This window comes from Plectropomus leopardus, chromosome 7, assembly GCF_026936395.1.
Source record: "Plectropomus leopardus strain MGB_pleo_1.0 chromosome 7, ASM2693639v1, whole genome shotgun sequence".
NCBI classification, from domain to species: domain Eukaryota; kingdom Metazoa; phylum Chordata; class Actinopteri; order Perciformes; family Serranidae; genus Plectropomus; species Plectropomus leopardus.
The window spans coordinates 25,351,921-25,378,958 of NC_142182.1; the positions used below are offsets into that span (position 1 = coordinate 25,351,921).

At 40.3% G+C, this 27,038-nt stretch overlaps 1 protein-coding gene across 3 annotated transcripts in view; it reads left to right on the forward strand.

Moving 5' to 3' along the window:
* The window catches only part of peak1 (pseudopodium-enriched atypical kinase 1), a 128,387-nt gene that overhangs the window by 45,973 nt on the left and 55,376 nt on the right, over nucleotides 1-27,038 (forward strand). The window contains exons 1-2 of one of the 3 annotated variants that reach the window (XM_088080302.1): nucleotides 9,370-9,454; nucleotides 18,788-18,840. The exons of 1 other annotated variant lie outside the window; for it this stretch is intronic. The gene's annotated coding sequence lies outside the window, so the exon portion shown is untranslated. Of the gene's footprint in view, nucleotides 1-9,369; nucleotides 9,455-18,787; nucleotides 18,841-27,038 lie in introns of those variants that run through there. One more of the 3 variants, XM_088080300.1, reaches the window with a different exon arrangement.

The following is a 27,038-nucleotide window of genomic DNA, read 5'->3' on the forward strand; positions in this document are numbered from 1 at the left end:
GATGTTTATTGTTATTTCAGAGTTTCCTGATTTTGACGAGACCTTCCTGAAATGTACGATAAAGTCGGGGTGTGTTTTCAGGCACAGTAGCTGTTTGAGGGCAACTGAGATTATTGCAAAATAAGTAAGGGCTGTGGGTTGTAACTGTGAAGCACTGAGCTTTGCTTTTGGAATTTAAAGTCTCAGCGAAACTGAGGTCTTAGCATCTTTAGCTGCTGTACTGTGAGATTTTTCCAAGTGAAACATAATATTTGATTAGTGTAAAGTTACAGGATGGATTTAAATTAAATCCTTTGCATTTGATTGGACCGTTAAAAAGAGGGCAGGCTTAGAGTTAAACACAATATAGAGCTATAGCAGAATGTTGGCTCCACTCATACCTCCCTTATTTGTGGCTATAGTTTACTAGGTGAACGGCATGTGTCCACGAAATGGTCTGAAGCAGTGTGCAATGGGCTTTAAAGTAATTTGTCTTGTGGGTGGTGAGTGTGTTAGTGTTAACCAAATCAGCAGTGACGAGTAAATTAAATCTGCCGTATTAAATTGCAGTGTGCTTGCATAACAAATCAGGGTTTTCAACCCCTCCCATCTTGGTTTAAATAAATTTTTTTGCTCAATTTTTGGTGCTGAATGTGCTCAGGAGGAGGATTTGGGAAAAAAATGAGTGAATTAGACTTCCACAACATTGTTTAGACATGAAAACAAAGGATTTTGCTCACTGATATCCAGGCACACGTCTCTTTCTATTTCTCTCCACATTGCTCTGTTAGCTACAATGACCCAGCTAGTCGCCCAGAGTCCCATTTGATTGACTGAACTTTTGGTAGCGCCACTGAGTGCAGAATGAGTCAACAACAAAGACAGAGATTTTTATGTAAAAACACCCTAACACTCATTTTTTGACATAATATTTTTGCAGGTAAATGAACAATAAACACAGAGACACAGTATTAAAACTAGAAAATGTATTTTTCATTTGGGTTTTGGGAACAGTGGGTCTCTATAGTGTATTTTCCATTCAGGAGTGCAAAAGCTGAGTGTCCTCAAGGTTTTTTACTATCTCCTTAAGGAATGCAAGTTCAAGCACATCTCTGAAACCCTTCACAGATACTGTCTTCTCCTTCTTGACATGTGAATAAAGGCTCAGCCTGTCACTGAATCAAAGCCTGTTCAAGTGTCAGACACGTGCTGTGCTCTAAAATCTTATCCTGGACTGCGTTTCATCATTCTTCCCTCGGTTTTACAAACAAGCCATCCAATGAGTGAACTGCATCTTGTCTGTTTGTCATGCTGTTGTACAGTATACGGGCACTAGACGGTGGTTGTGCATGTCAACAACCTTTTAGCGAGATTGCAGGACTCTGGGCTCCTGCAGAGGAGTCCATGCTCACCACTTACAGGAAATAAGCACCAGTGTGCATTACGTTTATTAACTGTCTTAAAGCATCCACATACACTTGTCAAGCACCAAATTGTCCAAGTCCAACTCGGCTGGTGGAGCATCTTACCAACTGAGTCAGGGTGCTTTATACCATCACATACTTTCGCAGCAGATATTTGCATGAAACTGTCTGTTCACTGAAGGGAATCTGATGGCGAGGGATATATAGTAGGCATGGAATGAGCTGGTAATAGCTTTGCTCAAGAATGTTTGACAGTATATCTTCATCATTTTTATATTGCCTCTCTAAAATGATACTTCTGGTTTCACTTTGATTATTCCATAAAGTGAAAGTTTTAAATGCGTAAATCTGGAAAATAACTTAAATGTCATTAAAGCACCAGCAGAAATTGATTTACCTAAAAATAATTTCAACTGTTTCTCAATTCTACCAGCATTAATTGCAGAGCTCAGATACTCCAGCGCTGCACATAGAGGGCAAAAACAATTCAGTGCTTTGCCATTATCACTTTCAGTCACCCGGCTCCCCAAGCTCAACCTCACTGACGCAGAAGCCCTTTCATATGCTTTGATCCCGTTAATAATTATTTGCTATGCTGCTGAAGAAGGAGGGCAGATTGAAAAAGCACCAGAATGCTTTGCGCTGATAGTGGCGTTGAGAAAGAGAGGGGGGGAGTAAGACTTGGAACGTTTTGTGGTGTGGGAGTTTTTCAACAACCCTGTGTTGTCCTTCCCAGACATTTCCACTGAATATGAAAAAGCGGAGAACAGCCTCAAGGCTTCATCCGAAACTGTATATGCCAAAGGACAACATTCCTGCCCTGGATAAACAATAGTTAAATTTGAAACCTATTTTTCCTTGTTTTTGCCTAATCTCTTAAAAAAATTTAAAAAATGGGTGTCTGAAATTAGAATGCATTATTCACTGTCACCCTCCTCACCATTTATTTTCCTCTATTTCTGATGTCTTTTTGATGAATTCAGAGTGCCTTATCTATTCCCTGCCCTCCTTTGCTGTTTGAAAACGTTTCCCTCCTGGACTGGCTCCTTATCTAGAGTGGCTCTGGATGTGCTCTGAACAGAGCTGGAATCAACATCCCCACTGGTCTGCTGGCAAGGTTGAAAAAGGAAAGCATTGGCTGGGGGGCGAAAGCGAGCCAAAGGAGCTCAGCTGTTTTTTCATCCTCCTCTCTCCACTGGGGTTGGAGATAGATTACTATGACATTCTTACATTTCTCCATAGATACTGGAGCTCATACTGGCCTCTTGTTCACTGGATTCGTGATCAGAAAGCTGAAAGGTCTTCATGTTTCCACCAAGAGTCAGGAAGCTAGTTGTTTGATGCAGGAATTGCTCAGAATGAATGTGTAAAGTATAACGAAGAGCTTTACTATCACACATATCCAGACATTTGAAGGTGGTTTTTTTTGCACTCAGATAGACATGTACTGTAGTGTTAAAAGGCAGGATTGTAAAGCAGTCACACACACACAGTCATCTGTAGGAATGGGACGATATGCTTGCCTCTGGATTTGATACTATCACGATACTTTGATGCCGATTCAATATGTATCGCAATTTTTAAGTGCTGTGATTCAATATTGCACATTTTCTTTACTTTTTTAAGACTAGACCATGGGGAAAAGATGAGTCATACTAGAGACTTTATTTTATAAGACATATTCCCAAAAACAAAGCACATCACGTCAGTCAGCTTCAAATTTAAGCAGCATCCTACCATGTTACTGCATAGAAAAGAAAAAAAACCCCAACTAATTACTTGTTTTTAGGTCTTATTTTTTATCAATTTTATTCTAGGGAAGCACTGCTATATTAATTAAACTCTACTAACGTACTTACTTATATGTACATGTACAACAGGATGAGTAAAAAATATTTTTTGAATTTATTAACATATTTACTGAGTTATTTGTGGCAACCACCACAATAACAGGATTGATTAACCACCACTTACTGAAATGGATAAAATCTTATTCCACTGTAGAGCTACGTGCAGTGAATGAATTGGCTCAGCCCCACGCCCTGCTCTCATTCTCTTTCTTTGTCTACTAGACAACAAATGAGACAAATAAACTCGCTTGTGCACCCCACGGTCACTGCGTCTTAAGGAGACTAATCCCTGGAGAGTGGTCAAGATCTCCAGCGATGGAGCTTCATTAGCAGCTGTAGCGACTCAAATTCAGCTGGCACACCCCAGGGCCTATGAAACAGCAGCCACAAAAAATCAATTAAGATTTTTTTTTTTTTTGGATACAATGTGGCGTTACTTATAGACTACCACAATAACAGCAGTAACTTATGCCAGCCTCTGCATTTGATTTATATTGATTCAGGCATTAAAAAAAAAAAAAGTTAAATACAGAAGTAAATTGTACACAAGTGAAATAAGTAAATGGAGTTGAGCTGGGATACATAACTGAATCTACAAATCCCATCAAATAATGACTTTGGAATTTCAGAAATGGCCAAAAATAAGACTGGCACGATTTGTAGTTGTGTGTCAAGGGGTTACGGTTTAGCTTTGGAGACACTGCTACAGCCTATCGTGGGAAAGCCGTCATCCCCTTGCATAACCCAGCTTCATCTCCCTCTTAGTTCATGAGTCACTGGAATCATTGATTGATAGCCTACTTTTGTTTCTACTTTAATAATGTAGTTGGAATAGACTTTTATAACCCCAGAGATCAATAAGAAAATTGATTTATTAAGGTTCTTGGTAAAACTGCATTGAGAAAGAAGAATGGGTCAGGATTCACACCCCTCACTCACTTTATCGCTGCAGACACAGCATGTAAAAGGGAGTCATTATAGTGACAAAGCTGTGATTTCCCAAGCATTCCCACCTGCAGGTAGGGCAGCTGATAGTAAAGGACAGAAGGATGGATGATCCTGTTATGGTCCTTGTCACTCCAAGGTGGGAAAATAAAAATATGAGTGAGGGATTGTCTCAGCCTCCTCTCAGATAAAAGGAGGGATAGATGAGGATGACAAAGTTGAAAATGTGCCAACACGTGTGAGGGCTGTGATGAAGAACAGCTGTTTGGTGAGGATTCATTGCTGTTTGTAAGTGTGTGCATGAATGTACACGACATGGCAATATTTATGCAAGGAGTACCGCCTCATACAGAGAACACGCTGCTCACAGTTACAGATGAAAGGCAGTAAACCCTAATGGCAGGTTGGCCATACATAATGCTGTCTAACCATAAGCATTTTTCTTGGAAGCCGTCTGACATTAAGTGCGGTCACAGACTGCGTGTAACAGTTGACTCATGGCAGCTGTATGTCACTGAAGCATCTGAATTCAGAGTCAAACCTGCCTCAGTGATTTGGAATACATCTGGATGTAAATCACATTGATTTTCCCAACATTATGCCATTTTGTTACTGCTTTTGGTTCAGTAACATCTACAAAACAGACAGTAAATAGGTAATATTCAGTAACCTCTCAAAACAGCTCCTATTATGAATTATTACAATAAGAGCATTTTAGGTCCCCTGTGAATAAAAGGTACATTAGAAAAAAAACAAAACATGTTTCTTTCTTTTGGAGGTCGACCAATATTGGATTTATAAAGGCCGATATAATAATTATAGTTTGGAGCAGAAAAAGCTGAATACCCCAGGGACTGGCAGTGTTTTTGTTGGGCCTTGTTGGGGGGGGGTTGCCCATTATTTTATAGGACAGCTTAAGCATGAAAGGAGGGAGAGAGAGGGATGACATGCAGCCAAGGCCTGAGGTCGGAATTGAACCCACAGCCGCTGCAGCGAGGACGCAGCCTCTGTACATGGGGCGCACACTCTACCAACTGAGCTATTTGGTGCTTCGGGGCTGCTTGTATTTTAAATTTGTATTTCAGTTGCTTTCAAGTACTTTGTACATAGTAAAAAAAAGTTTTTACACAACAGAACATCTTCACGCTGAGATGCGCCGGACAAGGCTTTATAGCCTCGTTTTGGTGGTGAGGTTAAATCATGCAACGTGGTTTATAGCCTAATGTTAGCTTTTAACTTCTAGCAATTGCATTTAGTCATCAAAAACCCTAAGAGTAGTGTTTATTTGTGAGTCTTTTGTCTTTCTAAACAAAATGTTTAAATATAAATGTGTGTTTGCTGTAGAGCTTATTTTCTGCCATAATCTAAATAAAATCTAAAATCCAATGGAAAAATCCAAGAGACTTTTTGTTGAGGAAACCAGGTTGACGCTTACTTATGTGTCAGCCCAAGAAAAACGTCATCCCTGGGGCAAACTATACACCAGACATAGTCAGAAAGCAGAAGGGACCTGCTTTCTGTACCCACTGCTCCTTTTTCCCTGTTCCACCGCAACCCTCCCCTCTCCGGCGGCAATGTATGTTCCTTTGTGACAGGAGGACCACTATCGGTGGCAACTTTCACTAATAATGGTAGTTATCAAAAAATTCTGTTGGTGCTAATTAATCAGCAAATCAATAAATTGGTCAGTCTCTGCTTTCTTTATATTATCCTAATCATACTCTTGGAAACAATTCACACTGCATGTTTGATACAATGGTCAGTGTTTGCCCTTATAATTAGCGTTGTATGCTTACTTTTTGTAGTGTTGTGTAACCCACGTTTTTATGTATAGTATAGTATAGAACTGATCCTTAACAAAATACAGTATCAAAAAGACAACAACACTCTATCTCGCAGTGAGAAATATTTTCATGGAACTACTTAATCTGAGATAGAGGAGCACCAGTGACCACAAAGGCTTTAAAGGCTCTCTGTGTTATTTTAAACCATCTCCCAGAAAACTCCTGTTTGTATCAGCTATGTACTTTTCTTTGACATTCAAATGGCTTATTACTGGCAGTCTTCTATCTTGACTTTAACCAATCTGCTCTAACTTTACTTTTATCCCACTGAATTCCCTCTCCCTCCTCTTTTCCTTTTTCCACACTATCCCCCTGGAGATCATCCTGAGAAACCAATGGTCTAAGCAATAGCATGGCAATAGTTTTTTTCCCCTGCTTTTGCTCTGCTTTTTCTTGTCTTTCCTTTGATTATAGAATATTCATTACATGGTGAAGTACATGCCAAAAAGTGCATATTTCATTGACACTTAATTCTCACTCGTATCGTAGCCCCTCATAAAAATGCCTGCAATAATTCAGTTTAAAGAACTAAACCAGCCCTTTTCTCTCTTTACAACCAATGCCCTTGTGGGTCCTTGGACTAAATCCACCCCCAGTGCCCTGTTTTTATTCTGAGTCTGGACCCTGGCCCCTCAATGTAGAAGACATATGGTCCAGATGTCTGCACAGATGATGGGGCCACATAGACCTCACCACATTATCTGCCAACAGCACTGACATCTGCATGCATAGTACCTTTGTTGTCAATAGGAAATGACCTCTTTAAGCTAATTTAGTAACAGTGCCACCGAGACTAAACACTGGAAAAAGCTGGTAGTCATCAACTGTCTCCAGGTTCGTCGTTAGAGAGGTTGCATAAAACTCTGAGTGAAAATTCCTCCAATTTGTGTTGGTTGTTAAACAGTCACTCATAGTACCCATCTAATTTTAACAAATGTCTTGTAAGTCAAGAAAGAATGAGTAACTGTGGAGGGAGCCCTGGAAACTAGGCGTATTGCATGTGGAAACTGTGATGGGATTTGTTTCGGTTGGGCTGTTTTAAAAAGGCTCATGCATGCACGTTGACCACTATGTTGAAGATGCATTGAAGATTGCATCCTCTTGTAGGTGTTTGAGTTGGCAGAGATTTCTACAGTGAATGCTGCTGATCGCTTTGATAAAGATGTTGCTCACACATACTAGAAACGAGGCGTTTGAGGCTCATATTGGCAGCAGAATAATCTTATTCTGATTTGTAGGTTTTGTTGTTTTGAAGTCTAAAGTATTAACCTAAATTGGTAAACATGGATGCCAACAATACTATAATACAACAATAATACAAAAATCAGCAGTACTATGTTAAGTTGAGGCTAAACCAAATATCTGCCAATTTAGTAGATGTAATTACTAACATGTAGACTAGTGTACTGTGTTTTCATACCATAGTTCTCTTAGAACGGGGGAATTGATTTGATTATCACTTTTCTTGACCAAAAAATATTTCTAATAAATGCATGTGTTTATGACAGGCATGCAGTCAGTGAGTCATAAACTTTGAAGAAATGAATGAGGCTGATCAGGCAAATGAACTCAAATCTGCAGCTTTGCATCAAAATAAGTTAGATTTCAACTTTGAATAAAAATGTGTTGTGTTGACCCCAGGACCCAACTGGTATCATCTGACAGTGATAAAGCATTTGGGATCAGCAGCTAGTGTTTTGGTAGACCCGGTGTAGCCAGCAGATATCCAGGCCAAGACCTCCTCTTCCATGTACAGCTGATGGTTTACAGTTCGATTAGCAATTTGAGACAGGTCCAGATAATTAATGAATTTGTTCTATTAAATACCTGCATATAAATGCAAATAATAGATCATATCCGATGATTTCTGAGGTTTTATTTCGGCTAAAATGTTCCACCTCTTTTGCCATCCAAACATACTGTTTACCTGTAGGCAACCACAACTGGATCAGATGTGCTCGACCAATCCTGCTTGCTTCCAATACCAAAATCTTCTCCCGTTGTGTACAGATTCTGCATACATATGCAGATATATCTTTATAGACACTATGTTAAACTGAAGGGTTTTGATCTCTGTGTTGGAAAGGAGGCTAACCTCAGCACAACATTTAGCAATGAATGATTTTTTTTTTTTTTCGCGGCACGCATTTTAGCTTGTAAAAGTAGGAACATAATTGATGACATTAGAATGACTAAATACGTCTTAGGTGAGCTGGTTGCAGGGTCTTGGTATTGTGCATGCCGGTTGACTGGCATGGCTCACTGCGACATTTAATGGAGCTGACCCATTGTTAAGGAGCTTTGTTTAACCTGTGCTTTTCCTGCTCTGGCAAGTCTGAAAAAGATCTATTCTAATCCACAATAAGAGTTTTTCTGAAAAATTTAAGATTCATAATGTGATAAATAAGACTTATTAACTCATAATAATTGTCTGAAACACTGGACACAGCTGTAGCCCAACCCATTAGTTGTGTGCATTAACAAAGGAGATAATAATTGATAAATCATATTAAATTTTCTTTATAGTTGTTGTTTTTTTTCTTATCCTATTGAACATCCCTGTTAGAAAATTTTATCTCATTCTTCAGCCAGGGGGTGTAATTGCAGTCCCAAGAATGGAAACATGTTAAAGCACTGTTATTTAGCAACTCCCCAGAAAAACTAAAACTCTGCTCTTCTGGCTATTGCTTTGCTTTGCTGCTTCATGCCTTGTATTTTAATAATAGTTACACACACTTTACAATCCATTAGGTCACTGAAACATCTACTAAATTTGCACTAAGCAGACTGGAAGTTATTCAGGTTCACATCTACAGGAGGTTGACAGCTGCTTAAATCCGGCCTTGCCTGCAAAATGTATCGTTAAGTGGCGTCATGAAACTGATAGGTCTCCCTGGGAATTCAGTCCTACTGGGAGAATTCAGCTCAACCTCATTCTCTCATTTTGTCCCTTTTTTATTCTCACTCTGTTCACCATGGGATGTTCTTAATGGGCCTGGATTATGTGACTGTTGTAGTGAGCTGGGGTCTGAACACAATGAGTACTGCTAAGGAGAGGGGAAAGGCCAGGTCTGTTCCTGTTCTATCATTCATCCCCTTTTATATTTCACCCATTTTGTCCTTTTTAAATGTAAAAGGCCAAATGACAAAATTTGTTCCCTCTTGTTTTTGACCTAGCTTTTTATTCCCTACCACTCTGATGTCTTCAGTCTCTGCGCTGTAATGTTATGGCTCCATCATCACTCTCATACTAGCTCCCTCCCTCTGTCCCTCCTCACATATCGCTCGAGCTCTTCCTCCCTCCCTCTCTGTCTCTCATTCATGCACTAGCTCTGTACCGACTACGTTTGTCATGTGGCTCGCTTCTCCCATTCGTTCGCCTGGCTACTGATGGGATACACGCCACTGCTTTGTAAGTAGTTAGGCACGTTTTTGTTTGTTTGTTTGTTTGTTTGTTTACTCTTCACCTCCCTCCTCCTCCTGCTCCTCTTCAACAACTGTTGCTGTCTCAGTATGGCAGAGGCTTGCTAGCATACTGACAAGCTCAGAGACACAGATGGACAGATTGATCACACAGGACTGAAGATCCACAGAGAAAAATGTTGTGTATAGGGACAGAGCCGAGGAGAAGGAGCCATGAGCCAGTCAATGCATCATTATTATCATCTCCTGTCTCGGGTGTCAAGTGTTTGGAGAAGGGACTTTCAGCGCTGAAGGGACACCCTCTAATTAAGCAGGATGTGGGGCTTTGGACAAGCTGGCTCACATGTTAATGAGACCTCTTTATACACTGGAGTAGCTGCAGCCTCTTAGTCACAGTTGGGACAACAATAGGAATGTGTCACTGCTCAGCAATGCTTGTGTCTTTGCTTATTTGCACACTACTTTATGTCTGTCCATGCAGCTTAACCTACTAGAGACAAAGATCAATGTTAATGTTTTGTTGTCCTGTAAAGTTGTATACTTTTTATTGTAGCAGCCTGTGCTTCTTTTTCTCTCCTCGCGAACAATTTGTGTGGAAGCAGCTTGCTCAGCTTAAAAATATTTCAAAAGAGAAGGTTTATCTGCTTACAGGAACTGTTGTTTGCACCCTGACTCTCTTCTGCATTTTCAACACAATCCCTTTACTGTCTGCATAGAAATTCAAGCCATACTAAAAGGATTCTTTTTACAGGATTTAACTGTAGTAAAAGAACCTGAGGGTAAAAGAGAGAGAAATGCACACTGAGATTGAGACGGCAAATGATTGATTCGGAAACCCTTTTCTCATCTGCTCAAATGTGAAGTGAAAAAGTACATGCTCAGCAGTGTTTGGGGTGCAGTCAAGTTAATACAACTTGATCTTTGGCTTATCTGTGACTATTTTTGCTGTATGTATATTGGATAATCCCACCCCTCCTCCAACACGTTTCTTTCTCATCAGCACTAAGCAGGAAGACACGATACACACATCTGCGTGGTTGCTAATGCTTTTAGGCTGGACCAGAGAGAGTGGGTTTTACAATTCATTTAGTTCTTGTTTTCAGTTCAGTTCGTGTTTATCTCACTGCAGGGTGGAAGTTGTAAGTCAATACACTCTTGATTTCAATCCATTCATATGTCACCGGGCAGTGGATTTGCATCAAGTGTGATTTAACCTGACCTCATTCAACTGACTTGCCAGTGAATTAAATTAAACCTAAAAGTGATTCGCTGAGTTTCAGTCAGAGCAAGAGCTTCTTAAAGATATTTTTGGAAGGTCATTGTGCATACTATCACATGCCTAGTCTTCATTTCATTTCATGATAGCACCTTACCTGAAGGAGAAACAAGAAATGTCACAGGTGACAAAAGCACTGGAGGTGTTGGATTGAGACCAATATTTGTGGAGGTGGGAGTCAGCCTCGTGTTACCTCTGTGTCCTTTTAGCTTGGTGCATATTTTTCCTTCTTTTCAAGTATAAAAATATTTTACTGCAACTGTTAAAATAATCCTGGCAGATTTTCAAAGTGCAGATTGGCATGTTTCCACGCCTTTCCTTATTCCCTCATTTCACCCACGTGGGAGAACTGAGGCCAAGATCTGACAAAATGAACTGGGAAAACAAACCATTTAAAAACCATCCTCTGCCAACTCCAGAGACACATGGAAAAGCTACCGTTGCCATTTGAAAGCAGTTTTCATTATTGACCCCAAATCAGAACATGTTTTTCTTTTATGTTTAGTGCTTTTTATCAATTAAGATTGTTTTGGTGTAAGTTGTGGAGTGTCAAAAATATCAGCCGTAGAGATGACTGGCTTCTCTTAAATATAATACAGCTAGATGCCATCTGGCTTGCGGTGCAAAAAAAAAAAAAGAAAATTGAAAAAATAAAAAACTCAACAGCAAAGTCTCTTTCAGAAATCCTGACATGATCCACAGTTTTCTCTCTACCAAATTCCACCTGCCAACTGTATCACATCACAGAGGGAAGTGTGCGTTTACTGCAACCTCAGCTTGCACCGCAAAGTTAGCTAACGTTACAGCTCAGCTGAGGAGGACGTCATTTATGTTTACATCTTGCGCTGTTACCAGTACGAGCCGTTTGTCCATAAGCTGATGCACGCTTCCTGTCGTACACTGATGCGGTTGGTGTATCTAGTTCAGTGAAAAGAAAATAGTTCCTGCATGAAACTGCTTAAAAGGTCTATAGATTATATTGTGTAACTGGGTAATGATTCCTGGAAAGAGACATTGCTAATCCGTTTTTCAAATGTATTGTTTTTCTACATTTCCATGACTAGGCAACTCACACCAAAACAATCCAGATTGCTAAATACACCATGCACTACAGTCAAGAGGAAAAACATGTATTTTTGATTTTGGTATGAACTGTCCGTAAAATAAAGAGTAACAGTAGCTGTCACTGTGGATCCCGTCTCGCCACCAGCAGTGACAAGCCTGTCACTGAAAATGCAGAGTATTTTAGAGATTGGATTTTGGAGGTTGTTATGGAGACCAGGTAGAGCAGTACGTCAGGACACAGTAATAACGATGCGGACCAGGCATAACAACCATTCTGATGAGTAGGATGGACCATACCTTAATGTTCATGAAGCTGCCAGGGGACTGAGATGTGTGTTTTGTTCTGGTCACAGCTGATCGTGACAATTTCCTTGTCTGTGTGGCGTCGAAAGCTCAGGATTTTAAGTGATAATTTGTCTGTGGTCTTCCTCTGAGCCCTGTTGTTGTGTAAAAGCTTCCTTTGTATCTTTGTACACCACAGACTTATACTATATCCAACACACCATATTTAAGAAAAACACAGGTCTTACATTTTAAGACAGGCTTGCAGTGCAATCCCTGAAATTTATTGGAGGATGACAGTAAACAGCAGTTTAAGTTAAGTGCTTTTTGTAATCTTTTCTTAACACAACAGGTATTTCATGTGCATAACATCATGCTGTTGAAATGCCATTATTAAAAACAGAAAAGTTGACTTGTCATTATGTTGTGTATATACCTTATAGAGTAACTTCCAACTAGCACGTGCAGTCATTGTCTAGCTTAGTAACTGTGGTCACTTGGTATGTTTTCTTTGACAGCTGTGCACGTGATTGACGGATTCTTAATCCTGATTTCAAGAACGCATTACGCACAATTCTGGTGAAATTATTGCTTAAAGTATTGTTTGCACCAAACACAGATACTACTTTAGATACCTGTGTTTGTGTTTCTGGTTCAGTTTCTTTTTGTTGTGTTTTTTTTTTTTTTGCCTTAACTTGGTCAAGAGATTCCACTGTGGGGTACTTGCTTAGTCTCTCTGCAGCCAACGTTAATGACAGTGAGTCAGCAAATTATGCTCACACAGTCTGACCATGGAGGTGAAGGTGATCTGGGAGTCAGGTGAAAAGCCTCTATAGTACCTACAAAGATGCCAGCAAATCAGTGCCAATTATTCTCACACTGGATCGAACAAAGACTATCATAATGATTTGAAGGTGAACAGAAATGCAGCATAAGCAGGCACACAAAACAGACATTTTAACATTTATCTGAAAATAAAAAATATTTTTCCTACAAGAAAATGTTCAGAATACATATCACCTGGTTCCACTTGATTGAGCATCCTTTGGCACTTATAAACAATTTATCCAAAAGTTCCTCTGATGCTTCATTCAATAGTGACACCAAAGAAACAGACACTGGGACTCTCAATGCTAAAAATAGCATTACAGCTGTATACATTACATATATTTTCAAGCCACACAGTTATACTTTAAAAAAAAGCTCTCAGACAGTCAATTAAAAGCCTGTTTACCACAGAGTGTGCCAGTTGAAAATTGCGACTGTTATTAAGGTGGCAAAGCAGCAACACACGCTCACGGTGTCCCACCTCTCAGAGGAGACAAACCAATAGTATGCTCGAGCTGTGACTGCTGTGGAGGGGAATTTATAGGTAGCAGATGGACCTCTGGAACCAGCTGATGTTTACTAGGAAGGGGGGGGGGTCAATGCAGTCCTGAAGTTCACAAACGAAAAGGCATGCATGCAGTTGCATCTGCAAACACTGCACTAATTTTAAGTCTGCTGAAATGTGCAGAACAAACATTGTTGGATTGATAGTTGCAACTCTCTGAGGAGGAATGTTTCAGCAAAGAGTGGTGATGAACTAATTGTTATAATCCTGTTTATGACTGCAAGGCTGCAGTTTCAAAGTTTTAAGTCTCGACTGAGGCAATGAACAAAACAAACCTATGTTTAGTGATTATTCTCTTGCCATATGTGCACTGAGCCATCTTCTGTAGGCTGCATTTCCATTGCACAGAATGGCACAGATCTACTTAATTGGATGTACTCTTTTTGGCTTACCTTCAGCAAAAGTTGTGGATAGTACCTGGCACTAGGTACGTTTTTGGTACCACCTCATTAAAGGTTCTAAGCCAGCTAATAGGATACTAGAAGGTGGATTTACAACACTGCAGACTATTGATTGGTCAGAAAGAATTGTCACTTGCGCTACACAGGACATCGCCAAGCTAATGTCAAAAGCAGCTGTTTTTTTAGTCACTCAACCCAGATTTTAATGAATGTCAGCCTGCAAAACTATGCTATACACCCTGCTGCACAACTGACAAAGTGAAGACATTTCTCTGTTTGGTGTCCGATGAAAGGATCCACCCACTGTCGCATTGAAGATTATGTCATGGAAGTTTCACGTGGTGGCGATCAGCTGAGAATGCTGCTTACATTCTGAGGGCGCAGTGGAAAACGAATCGAGAAAAAGACCTGGTATCAGAAGTGAGTTGAGCCAAACCATGGTGTTGAAATGTGTCATTATCAGGAAATGTTGACCTGCTTGGGTCAACCAGATTTGGTTTTATCAATCCGCTCTCAGGTGTGTATAGCTGTCAGGTGTGTATAGCTGTCAGGCGTATATAGCTCTCAGGTGTGTATAGCTCTCAGGTGTGTATAGCTCTCAGGTGTGTATAGCTCTCAGGTGTGTATAGCTGTCAGGTGTGTATAGCTCTCAGGTGTGTATAGCTGTCAGGCGTGTATAGCTCTCAGATGTGTATAGCTCTCAGGTGTGTATAGCTGTCAGGCGTGTATAGCTGTCAGGCGTATATAGCTCTCAGGTGTGTATAGCTCTCAGGTGTGTATAGCTGTCAGGTGTGTATAGCTCTCAGGTGTGTATAGCTGTCAGGCGTATATAGCTCTCAGGCGTGTATAGCTCTCAGGCGTGTGTAGCTCTCAGGCGTGTGTAGCTCTCAGATGTGTATAGCTCTCAGGTGTGTATAGCTGTCAGGTGTATATAGCTCTCAGGCGTGTATAGCTCTCAGGTGTGTATAGCTCTCAGGTGTGTATAGCTCTCAGATGTGTATAGCTCTCAGGTGTGTATAGCTCTCAGGTGTGTATAGCTCTCAGGCATGTATAGCTGTCAGGCGTATATAGCTCTCAGGCGTGTATAGCTCTCAGGTGTGTATAGCTCTCAGGTGTGTATAGCTCTCAGGTGTGTATAGCTGTCAGGCGTATATAGCTCTCAGGTGTGTATAGCTGTCAGGTGTGTATAGCTCTCAGGTGTGTATAGCTGTCAGGTGTGTATAGCTCTCAGGTGTGTATAGCTCTCAGGTGTGTATAGCTCTCAGGTGTGTGTAGCTCTCAGGTGTGTGTAGCTCTCAGGTGTGTATAGCACTCAGATGCATGTGGGAGGACGGTGTTGGAGATAAGTACCAATCTATTGTACTTGAATAACACTGAAACATTACCAGAGCAAAGGGTGTGTAATCCTGCTCTTAATCTTTAGCTTTATGAAATGTTTTCTTTTCCATTATAAAAATGAGTCTTAACTGTCTGGGGCATGCCTATTGATCCTTTAGCGGCTCTACATAGCACTCATAACTTATTCACTATTAGCAGGGTACTTACTCAGGGCCAAGGCATCACATAGAAGAGATATAGCTGCAGTGTTAGGGGAAAATCTGCATTTCTTTTTCAACCCTAGTATTATTTTTATTGCCTCATTCATAGTTTTTGACTGTTTTAACATGAGACTTTATTACCGTCATCTGTGGACATCACTTACCCTGCGTACCCACCAAACGCGATGAAAATTATTTCATCGCGCCTCAAATGAAATCGCGTCGCGCCGGACGCTCCAGTTTTGACGCTCGTACAAAAACCCCAAAATGGGACTCGACGCGCGACGAAATCGCACCGTGCGCCGAGCCCGCCCAAACAACAACATTTCTTCCGCCATTTCATTCTCTCGTTGACCATGCCTGAGATAACCACGATCGCTGCACTGTACCTGCTCTGGAGAAGTTCCCAGCGTCGTCTGCGGGAACACCAGGACGTCCATACGTCAGCACGTCGATGACGATCTCAACGCTGATAGGCTGTCGCGGCGCGTCTTCACGCGACGCCGCCGCAAAAGTTCAATTATTTCAACTCGAGCGTTGGACGCGAGGCGTTGGACGCGACGCGAATTTCGCGTCCAACGCGCCGCGCAATCGCGTCCATCGCGTCGCCCGGCAAAATGACGCGTCAAATCGCGTCTTTGCATTGACTTTGTATGTAATCTTGAGGCGCGATCATTTTTAATCGCGTTTGGTGGGTACACGCCGTAAGACAGAGTCTAGTCAGGCAAGCAATGTAAGTGATCAAATGAACACAAATATAAAACACAAATCTCCAACTTGACAACTTGTTCGTGTGATTATGTAATCCTCTATCTTTCACAGCAAAGACAGCTGGTAGAAAAAGTTTAACCACGTAGTAACTATACAAATGTCAGCTGACCTACACAAAAGAATTGGTCAAAATTCTTGCATTACATTGACTTTCAAGTTTGTATAGTAAAGTTAAAGATTTTCTTGGGTTTTTTACCCTACTCAGCTCAAGCCACATCCTGACTCTAAACACTTAAATTGATGAGAAAAATGTATTGGATAACCCGTGATGACTTACAAGTTCAATACATATTTTTTAAGAGAAAATAAAAATAAAGGCAAAGCACTGCAACAGTCAAGAAAACTGTCTTTGTTTTGATTTCTTCCTAATATGTTTATTGTATGCACCCAACAATTTCCCTGTAACAAGCCATTGACAATCCAATAGACTCAGTGGTTGTTGGCTTGAGTTGCCAGAAATGTTTATTAGCTATCATCAAAGCGGTGGGGGTTGGGTGAGTATGCTCTGCGTAGAAATTAAGGACGCATAGAGAGTCAGAATCATCACATATAGTTGTTCCATATATCCAGTGCCCAATTTTTTGTGGATTCATACTACGAGTTAACTGGAAACTTGCATGAGAACCTTTGAGTCTGCACGCGAATTATTTCTTATGCACACATGGACAAAAATATATAAACAAAAAAACAGAAACCATAGTGATTTGAAGCTCATGATGAAAAGCAAAAATTAGGTATGCTACTCACAACTTAGTCACAAATATTCACAATTGGGAATGTTGTAAAACCCCACACGGAAATGAGAAGAGAGGAATTTTAAGCACAAATTTACAATGTTTGTTAACCTAATTGCATTTTTCATAATATGAGTTCACTGATGTACAACAGCATTTTGATAGCTGCAGAACTTCAAGCATTTTTTCCCTCACATTCCCATTTTGGCAGATCATTTTTCCGTTCTAAAACCAATAAATAGGCTCATAAAAAAAGAACCCAAAGCTCCTGAGATGACTGTGGCTATTTTTATCCCCCAACAAGATGCTTCATCCTCGGATGAATTAATGTAGTACGGTTTTAAAGATAGAATCCCTGACATGCATGTGGGGATGGTTTTGCGATTTTTTTTTTTTTTTAAGTTGTCCTTGGTTGCATAGCAACACTCGTAGAGCCACCTATTTTGTCTGCAAATACACCTCAAACAGATCTTCAAGGAGCAAAGGGAGAATGGAATATGGATGTGAGCTCAGCAATTTCAGAAAATATGTCCTCCTTTCACAGTTGGCATTAAATCCACCAACTGGATTAGGAGAACTGTTACTGTTCAGTTTATTTTCAGCACATGGGATACCAGGACAAGATAGATGTTTGCATGCTGCTTACTAGAGTGTATATAACATAGCACATAAAGAATTATACCCTCTAATAAACTGTATAGGCTCAATATTTGTGGCAGTGCAACGACCAGCACAGACAGCGCTCCAACTGTATTTTCCTTAAATTCTGTGGAAATTGTGTCTTAGATGTTGGGATTGTATATATAGACAGTTCTCCTAATGAACGATACAGCTTCAAAAATATACAATAAGTACTTGGTGGAAACTCCATCTCCGGAGCTGCTGCACGTTCTGTCCAGAATCTTAAGGAATTTCAAATTGTCTGAGAGGTCAGCGAGAAATGGTTTGACTCACTGACAATTAGGTTGTAGCCATGGAGTAGATGTCTCAGTATCGTGTCTGTTGCTGTTGCAATGCCACTTGGCTGTCATCAACACATACTAAATAATGTTTATTGTGATTAAATCAAGAACATCACTAAGTATGCGTCTTTCTGTTAATAAGTATGAGGGATAGGGATATGTAAGTTTGACTTCTACCTACTCCCTTTCTCACACTGTACTTTTGTTTGTTTGTTAATAATATGTTTTTATTTATTTATTTATTTATTTATTTTTGGGTTCAAAATTAAGCCATTCATTCATTCATTCATTCACTCACTCACTCATTCATTCATTCATTCATTTATTCATTCAGTCATTCATTCAGTCAGTTAGTCTGTTGTCCACACCTTCTTTAGGCTGTATGGAAATGAATCATTCCAATAAAAACAATTATATGTAGTCCCCAGTAAAAACTTTCAGGCACTTATTATTAACTTGCATCATCTCACATTGTATGCCAAGCAAACTAAAAAAACAATATCTGTAAATAGTATTTTTCATACTGAAGGTTGGAGCATCACTAGTCCTCAAGGCCCCTTTAAGCTCAAATTAGTTCATATGCATCAAGTTGTGTCCAACATAATAAAGCGTCTCTGTTCTTTCAATTAATTTTCTGGGGTGCTAAATGTACCAATGAAGCTGATATGTGTTCTGTAATGCCATGCCAGAACAAAGCCTTGCTCTGAAATGAGCCATGATGTTAAGAGATCTGCCTCAGGCAAACTAACAAAATGATCTTTCTTCTTTCCCTCCATCCCTGTTTTACTCTTTTTCCATTTCTATCACCCTGTCTCTTCATTCTTTCTCTAACAATCTCATTCTGTTTAACTTCTCTATTCCGTCTTTGTCCACCCTCTTCTGTCTCTCATTCATCTGCAGGTTCACCAACTGGACTTCATGGCTGCCCGTGCTGCCTCTTGATTCATTGCACTGTGAGTTCACTCTTTATTGTGTGTGAGTGTGTGTGTGTGTGTGTGTGTGTGTGTGTGTGTGTTCGTCTGTTTGCCCATCTGTGTTTTCCACTTGCCCTCATAAGCTTCTCCTGGTTGTTTAGTCAGTCTATGCAGCATTCCCACTTGAATTAATGACACACCAAACCCTTGGTTCATCCTCTGCAGTAGCTGCCTCTCTGTGACTCTATTTGTCACGCTGTTTTGAATTGCAAAGGCACATTTTTGTGACTCTAAATGTTGATGCCGAGAGTCTAGTGACTCCCTATGGACCAGAGTCGTGCCGTGATTAGACTCTCATGCTGTGCTCATTATTGTGCTGATTCCACTCTCCACACAGCTTGAGCACACTCTGGCATTAGTGTGGCAACTCTGGCTTTCTCCAAAACAGAAACTGTATGCATGAAATGCATGAGGCCAGTGTCCTCAACTTAATGATTGCCAGGCTGTTATATTGATCACAAGCTCTTCAGTTTTCTCATTAGTGTATGATTTCAAAACAACTTACTCTATCCATATTTGATATAATATATAATGGAAGTGTAACAGCTGGTATCATATCTATTTAATGGATTCTTAATGTCCTGATTAGATGCGCAGATGAGATGCACTATCGTTGATATATTAGAATATTAGATTATGATACCATGTGTGGATGTTGGATTGTTGTGAGTCAGTCAGACAGTCAGAAACTAAAGCTCAATGGTTTGTGGTGATTATTAAAAAAAAAGAAAAGAAAGAAAAAACGTATATCCTTATTACTATAAAACTTGTGTGTGTGTGTGTGTGTGTGTTGTAAACCAGTTGAGTCTCATTCTCCAGGCATTTTTTACCAACTTTTTTCACATTACATTGTCAATACAAAAGTATAGATTAGTGCATAAGTACAAATTTTTATTTGAACTTGTAAGGTTTTTGTTGATGACCTACCTTTACTAACATTGTCATGCAGTTATTATCGAACTAATGATCTATCTTTCCATATGTCTCAATGCCAGCTGGGTAAAGAGCAGCCATCTGTGTTGTGTCTCGGCAGGTTTGGGTTGTGCTCTGTTTGCATGTGCTGTGTCTCCTCAGCTCCCACCACAGATGTTGCTGTGTGCGTGCTTGTGTGTGTGTAACAACAGATCCTTCATTTGTTGCACTTGACCTTTTACAAAGGAACAGCAGACAACTTTTTTCCTCTTAAGTTTTGTCTGCAACATTTGCGTTTCTTTGGTGCTTTGAGACCTTGAAGATACACACAGAAACTAGGGCTGAACTATATTGAGAAAAATAGTAGGATACGTTTTTGTTTTCACAGTATAAATCAGAGGACTTTCTTCGGGACAATGCATAGCATGGGGCTGCCAAGTGCTACAAGGGAAAGATAGTATTTAGCGTACTTTCAAAGAAGTTGGTGTTCTTCCAGTCAAGCCATTTTTGCAGAAAAAAAATGTTATTTGAAAAATATTGCAAGCTCTCATGAATACCGAGTTGGAAAGAAGATCGTTGGAGAGATTCGTTGGAGGATTCTACATGTGTCCTGTGCAATATAGGTGCTGAAACAACATATTTTTCATCTCTTCGCCATGCCAAGGAAAAAAAAAATACATGTAGTAAGCAGCAAAGACTGGCTGGCAGCAAAACTCCCCCTCACAACCAGGAAGTGTGTAAAACCATATTTTTGAATTTTTTTATTTTTTTTATTTTTTAAATGAGACCCATCAGGCTCTATTCCACACACATGCACCAGCTGAAATGGTTTGGGGCTGTTTGGAGGAAATGGGGGGGGGGGTGAAATGCTTGTTCAGGCAAAGGCAGATGTACTGTACCTTGTGTGAGCTGCTGTACTAAGCATACATATGCTTTCTCTTTCAAAGCTTTTGACCAACAGGCAGCTGCTTGCCTTCGTCCCCTGTGCATTTCACCTGGAAGTGTCAGTGGCGTAGGATGGCATTAGCTCTCTCCTGCTGCCTCTGCCTTCTCTGGCATCCATTCGCTTCTGCTGCTGTTGGTTTGTTTTGCACTTGGCAGTTAAGAGCAGGGAGGTGTTGTGTTCAATGTAATTGGATGATGTGGTGTTGCTTTCCAGGCTGTTGATGCCAGCAGTCGTTTCTTGGCCTACACCTCATCATCTTCCTCAAAGCCAGTAAAAAGAGTGACTGCTCACATTGCAAAGAAAGAAAGCTACATGTTTGTTTGGAAGTAGTTGCTGGAAAATACTGTAAATAACAATGGATTGGTCCTCAATATGTTGTTGTTTTTCTCTTGATTATTATGACACTGTTGCCAGCTACGAGCAAGCTGGATCAGCGTCTCTTCTTGCGTGACCCTTTCTAAAAATGTTTTGCAGGAGTTTTGCCTATTTCATGATGCAGGTCAGGCCTACACAGATTTGCAGCTCTTTCACTGAATCTGTATGTCATCCCTTTTTTGAGTTTATCATTTTCCAACTTGAACCATTTATGTTTTGAGTTTTAAAGGGTGACTCTTAGTTTTGGGTTCTTTGAGCTGTACAGTAGTGTTTCTGATGTATTTAAATCCCCAAATCCAAATTTTGGTCAGAATATGTATGTTTTAGCTCTTAAAAAATTGTATTTTCTGAAGCCCTTCTAAAAACATTTTCCCATGTGACCTGATGTAGGTTTCGGCACAATGGTGTTGCTATATATACTCCTGTACTGCTAAACAATCGAGTCACTGGTAGACCAGCTCTGTGCTATGAGGTAAAGTTCCTGTTGCTGTTGACAACAGTCTGGTGGCTTTGAGGAGGAAGGTATAACAGCTTCAGGTTCCTAGGAAATGGTTGTCTGATGGCAAGGTGAAGTAGTAAAAAAAATCTTAATGTAGCGCACACTTTAACTGGTGTTTATTTTTTGGTGCTTCTTTTTCGGGATGCTAAAATACATTTAAAAACAAGGAAAAGAATGCAAAAGGACCCGCTTGTTAAGACACAAGTAGAGGCAACGTCATAGAAGTTAATCTTTAAAATATAACTGAAGCTCATTAAGGAGTACAATGATTATATTATCTCTAGTATTGAGGGTTTTTTTTTTCATCAGAGCCTGTCACATTTTGGAATAAAGCCCCTGATTTCAAATAACACAAAAAGACAGCTGCGAATGTTGTTCAAAGTGGAGCCAGATTTCTGGATTAGCATAGCCGTTCTCCAGAGAGCACAGTTAGCAGGCAGAGAAACAGACAAAGCCATGGTTAAATCATTAGTGAAATAAGCCTGTCCCCTTTTACAGTCAGCCTGACATAGTCCAACCCCACCATGGGAAACAGAGGAGAATTTCTGCACACACACACATGCACACATGTGCGCGCACACACACACACACACACACACACACACACACACACACACACACACACACACACACAAACACTGTTTCTTCTTATGGTGGTAATTGGGAACTGTTATCAAATCTTTTCCCCCCTTCTCATTTCTCCTTGAGTCAAGCACTGTAACAGAAAGAGGCGTTTGTTCTTCGAAGAAAGTAGGACGAGTTTCTCCAATGGCTTGGGTTTTGTCTTGGGGCTGTTTCTGTCTTTTGTAGCTTCCTATATATTCTGCCCATATAGTGTACTGTATTCTGTTTCTTATGCATGTACTCTAAAAAGACTGATTACAGCCTGGATATTTTATTGTAAAAGGAGTGTCAAAGACTAACATGTATGTGAGCTCTTAATATCTTCTTACCATGTTTATTGGTATTGTAAAATACTGTAAATTGGTAATGTTGGTACCATTGTCACAAATCCATTTTAAACATTAGCATTTTTTACCGAGTCCCACTATAGGGTTGCAGTGAAGTCCTTTCTTTACACCGCCTTTGTATTTTTACACAGAGCCGAACAACAGCAGCATCCAGTGTTCTCAAAAGCTGTGTGTACATTTTCCTAGGAATAGTAATGCACCCAAATTTGTACATATCCCTGGTATTTTGAAAGGCTGCAATCTCGTGACCAATGTGCTGATCAGAGTTACAAGGATGGAAGCAATCCCAAGTGGTCTTGTAAGGAGACAGGTTAGGGTGATGCTCGGTTCTCAAAAGTTTGACTCTGCCTCAGGACTTTCCCCTTGAAACACGTGTTCAGTGTGAACTTTAAATCATTTTACATATATCCTCACCATGTTTCTTTTCCTAAACCTAACCATAGTAACTTTTATTGCCTGAACATAACTTCCGTAATTGTACGTAAGGATGTAACATCATTCATGGGGAGCTAATTTGTATGAAACCGTACGAACTGTTGTGCATGCATTTGTCGTAGGCTATCATGTGACCCGTTCTCTGAGAATACTCTGCAGCAGCTGATTTTAAAAAGCATCCCAACGTCACAGAAACAAAAAGAGTCATGACAGGTGAAACATTTTACACGACAGCGCTAGCCTCTCGTGAGACATATCACATATGTGTTGGTAGCTCTTTCTTAATAATATCAATGGTATAACATGGCAATAACAATCATTTACCGTGTCTGTTATATGGCAGTTGGTCTTATCCTCTGCTCGGAGGGCAAGGAGCTCCAAAACCTCATGTTTTTCCTAATTTGCTGACATTTTCTTCAAAAAGTCAGCCAAAACTGTTGCTAGCTGCTTCTTAAATTTCCTGCGGTCAGTCACATACATAATGCGTTATCAAAATGTGATATCCGTCCTGTCTATGGTCCTGTCCTGCCAGCTGACCCCCTCAAAGCGGAATAACGGCCCGATATTATCGCTGTCAACAGGCTATTGTTACTTTACTATGGGAGAAGTAATGTTTAGGCTTTTAAAATCACGTTAAAACAGCTAAACAAACAAATAAATACATAAATAGATACGGGATTTAAAAAAAAGTGCACTTATTGTCCTGTTTTTTTAAGTAAAAATAATTCTGGCAGTCTGACAACTTTTCAAGTCCTTTAACTATTTTTTTAATGTAAGCAGACTTGTGAGTTCCTTTCTTAGTTTCTTTTTACACATTGCTTGTTTTAGATCTTGAACAGAGTGAAGAGTTTGAGAACGAAGCTGACAAAATGAAGAGTAAACTTTATCACATCAAAGTGCTGCTTGCCTTGCCTTGAAAGACTGTCGCTGCTAGTAAAGGCGACTAGTGCACGCAGTGTTGGCAAGTGTGTGTCAGTGTGATTTGCAGTCCTGAAGCTAAAATAATTCTTTGTGATCCTAACTGATTGCTGTTCCCTGCATCCCCGCTGGCCTCCCAGGAATATCCAGCTCCCAGCGTGATGCTGTACCCTCGATGTCTCCTGGTGCCAAACATGCCTCTGTTCTACAGGAAACAGAGGGAACGGCAGCAGGGACGATGTTAGTTGGAGGGGGGGAGAAAACCTTCACGAGCTCTCCACAGTCATCACCTGCCCCTGGCTAATCACCGTGTCAGTTTTACACCAGAGCGTGGAGAGTGTGAGTGAGAGTGAATGAGTGTATGTGTGCACGTGAAAGAGTATGTGTGTGTTGGCGTGGCAGTGTGGGTGAGAGACAGAGAAAACTGTAAGAGAGAGAAAAAAAATCTCATGATGACATGCTTGTTATTTATAGCCATACAGCCGGATTGTGCATTAGAACAGACCCGCTACACTGCTGCAGTTGTTTGTAGTAACTCAAGGTTTGAATTTTTCAGCTCATATGTGTTCACTGCAGATGAGACATGAGCTTTTCCCATGACCTGCGCATTAATACAGCAGCGACTGAACATGTTTCAAATGACTTTTTCTGCCTTTTCAGCCTTGCATTGAATGCAAGTTATGGTCAAAGAAGCGTGGCTCACATTTGACCAGAGCAAGTAAAACCTCTCTGGAACTACCAAAACATGCACATGATTTTGGACAGTTGGGATGTTTTCCCTTGATACAAATAGCTTCTGCAAAAGCTGGAAAGTACAGAGCCAGCTCTCTAATCTGTGATGATATCATGTTGCACATTTTTACCTGCTCCAGTGACAAGGACTTTGTGAGCAGCGAGGCAGTGCGCACTGTGATTTTCGTGGAGTACAAGGAACATTTTGTTCCTGTTCAGAATTTATGTGATCAGGTCGAAGTTATGCACATATAGATTTGTGTAAGCAGGCGGATAGCTCTACAAAAGCTGCCTTGTATTTACAATCGGAACATGTAACTGGCTCTTTAGATATTGCAAATATCCAGCAATTGCATATTGAATGGTGGGATTTTGAAAGTACTCAATCAGGCAAGTAGGAATATCTCTTAACTCATAGTATAATATTCATGTTTAGCAAGGTAAAAAGTAGCTCTGCTCTGAAATGGAAAGGTTAATCATCATTTTATTGAGTGTGGAGCTACAGTATGCATTGCATTACATACAGCATATTAATACTGTTACAACACATCTTCAGGGCACCATATATTATACATTTGTATTTACATAACCAGTTCCTGCAGGTTCCAGCTTTCCTCGAATATTCTTTGTCTTTTCTACTTTTAAGTTTTTATAAAGAAATGCTACATCTAGCACCTTAAAAAAGCAGAGGTGTGATGATACCAACAGCTTTACTAATCTTAAATTCACCTTGAGTATGTATCACATTTACAAGATAGTTGTTACATTTTTTGGGAATGAAACTTTGTATTTACGTGTCATTCGAGTCTTTTGCGTGTTCGTGTGTACATAAATCTCCGAGCTATTTTGTGTGTGTAATGCACTCCCACACATCTGGCTGTGTCTGCTCTGCCACTTTGCTGGTGTTTGTCTGGAGGCCAGCGGGTTGGTCTCCCCAGAGACCTGCACTGGCTCTTTCCCAGGGCAGACTGCAGCAACTCTCCCAGAGCTTGCACAATACTAAACACTGCACTGGAATGTTGTTGCTTTCTTTTCTTTCTTTTTTTTCCCTCTTTTCTTCTTTTAGTTTTGCTCTCCCTCCCTAAGTCTTCAAGTTTCTGCTTGTGACTCTCTCTTTTTTCTCTTTCTGTTTCCTACCCCAATGGACCCAGATGGTGCTCTGAGCTAAGCCTGCCCACTGAGTGCAATAGCAAACCCATCAAACTGTATTGCTATCATCTTTATACAGCTTCTCTGCATGAAATATGTTTCACATTGATGTGTCAGGGTACATAGAGGTTAATACCCTAAAAAGACAGTCCGGCCCGAAATCAAAAAAACTTTTTTTTGTGCTATCATGCAGTCTAGATTGTTTTTGGTGTCAAATGCAGTGTGCTGGAGATATCAGCCATAGAGGTGTCTGTCTTCTCTCCAGTATGATGGAACTAGATGCACTCAGCTTGTGGTGCTCTAAGTGGCTAAAAAAATAAATAAATAAACATCTGAAAAACTGACTAGCATTCAGAAATCATGACCCGGTTACCAAAGATAATTCACAGACCTTGTTATGAGTAGTTTGATGTAGAACCAAAACTTCGCCTTCCAACTGTATCACTGCATAGGAGGAAGCATGCATCTACTCATGGACAAGAGCTGTTTGTGTTTTTTATTTTGGGGTGAACTGTACCCTTAACACAGTGGGTCTTACTAACAGCCTTCACTCTGACAAAGATGTCAGATTTTTCTTCGCTTAGCTTAAAGATTGAAAATAGATGTGGGGAAAAAGGGCATGTCCTACATTCCAGATACGTATGTTCTTACCCATTCAGGTGCATGTTAAACAAAACTACGACGGGAAGCTTGATATTTACAGCTAACATTAAAAAATAGTCTGTTTTTTGTCCAAGAGAATCAAGGGCTTAAAGTTGAGGTCCCCACTGGCTATATTCAAACTAAAGTGCATCTAACCATCATATGAGATGGTTAAACAACTTGAGAGTGACAGTTGGAACTGCCAAGGGCTAATGACTTAGCCGTAGTACTGCAGTGAGGACATTGTTTTGACAGTATCATCTGGTTTTGCATTGGCTGTTCCAAGTCGGATCTGTCAGTGAATCAGCTATGGGAGGTAAGCTTATAATGAGGTCGTTTGGTTGTCACATTACTCATCACTGTCTGTCAACACCACTACTGAAAGGGCTTGCGCAGTCCGTGTTTTTAGTTTGTTTACTCTGGGAAGACTTGAGGCTTGAAGGCACTGAAAAGCAGGCCTGGTAAATGTTGTGGATAAAATGTGTGCTCAAATTGCTGGCAACTGATTTCGCCCACTCCATGTCCTTATGGATTCATTTGGCAGTGGAAGTAGCAATAAAACAAAGAGGAGGTGAGGAGCACACGACAAGTATTCTTT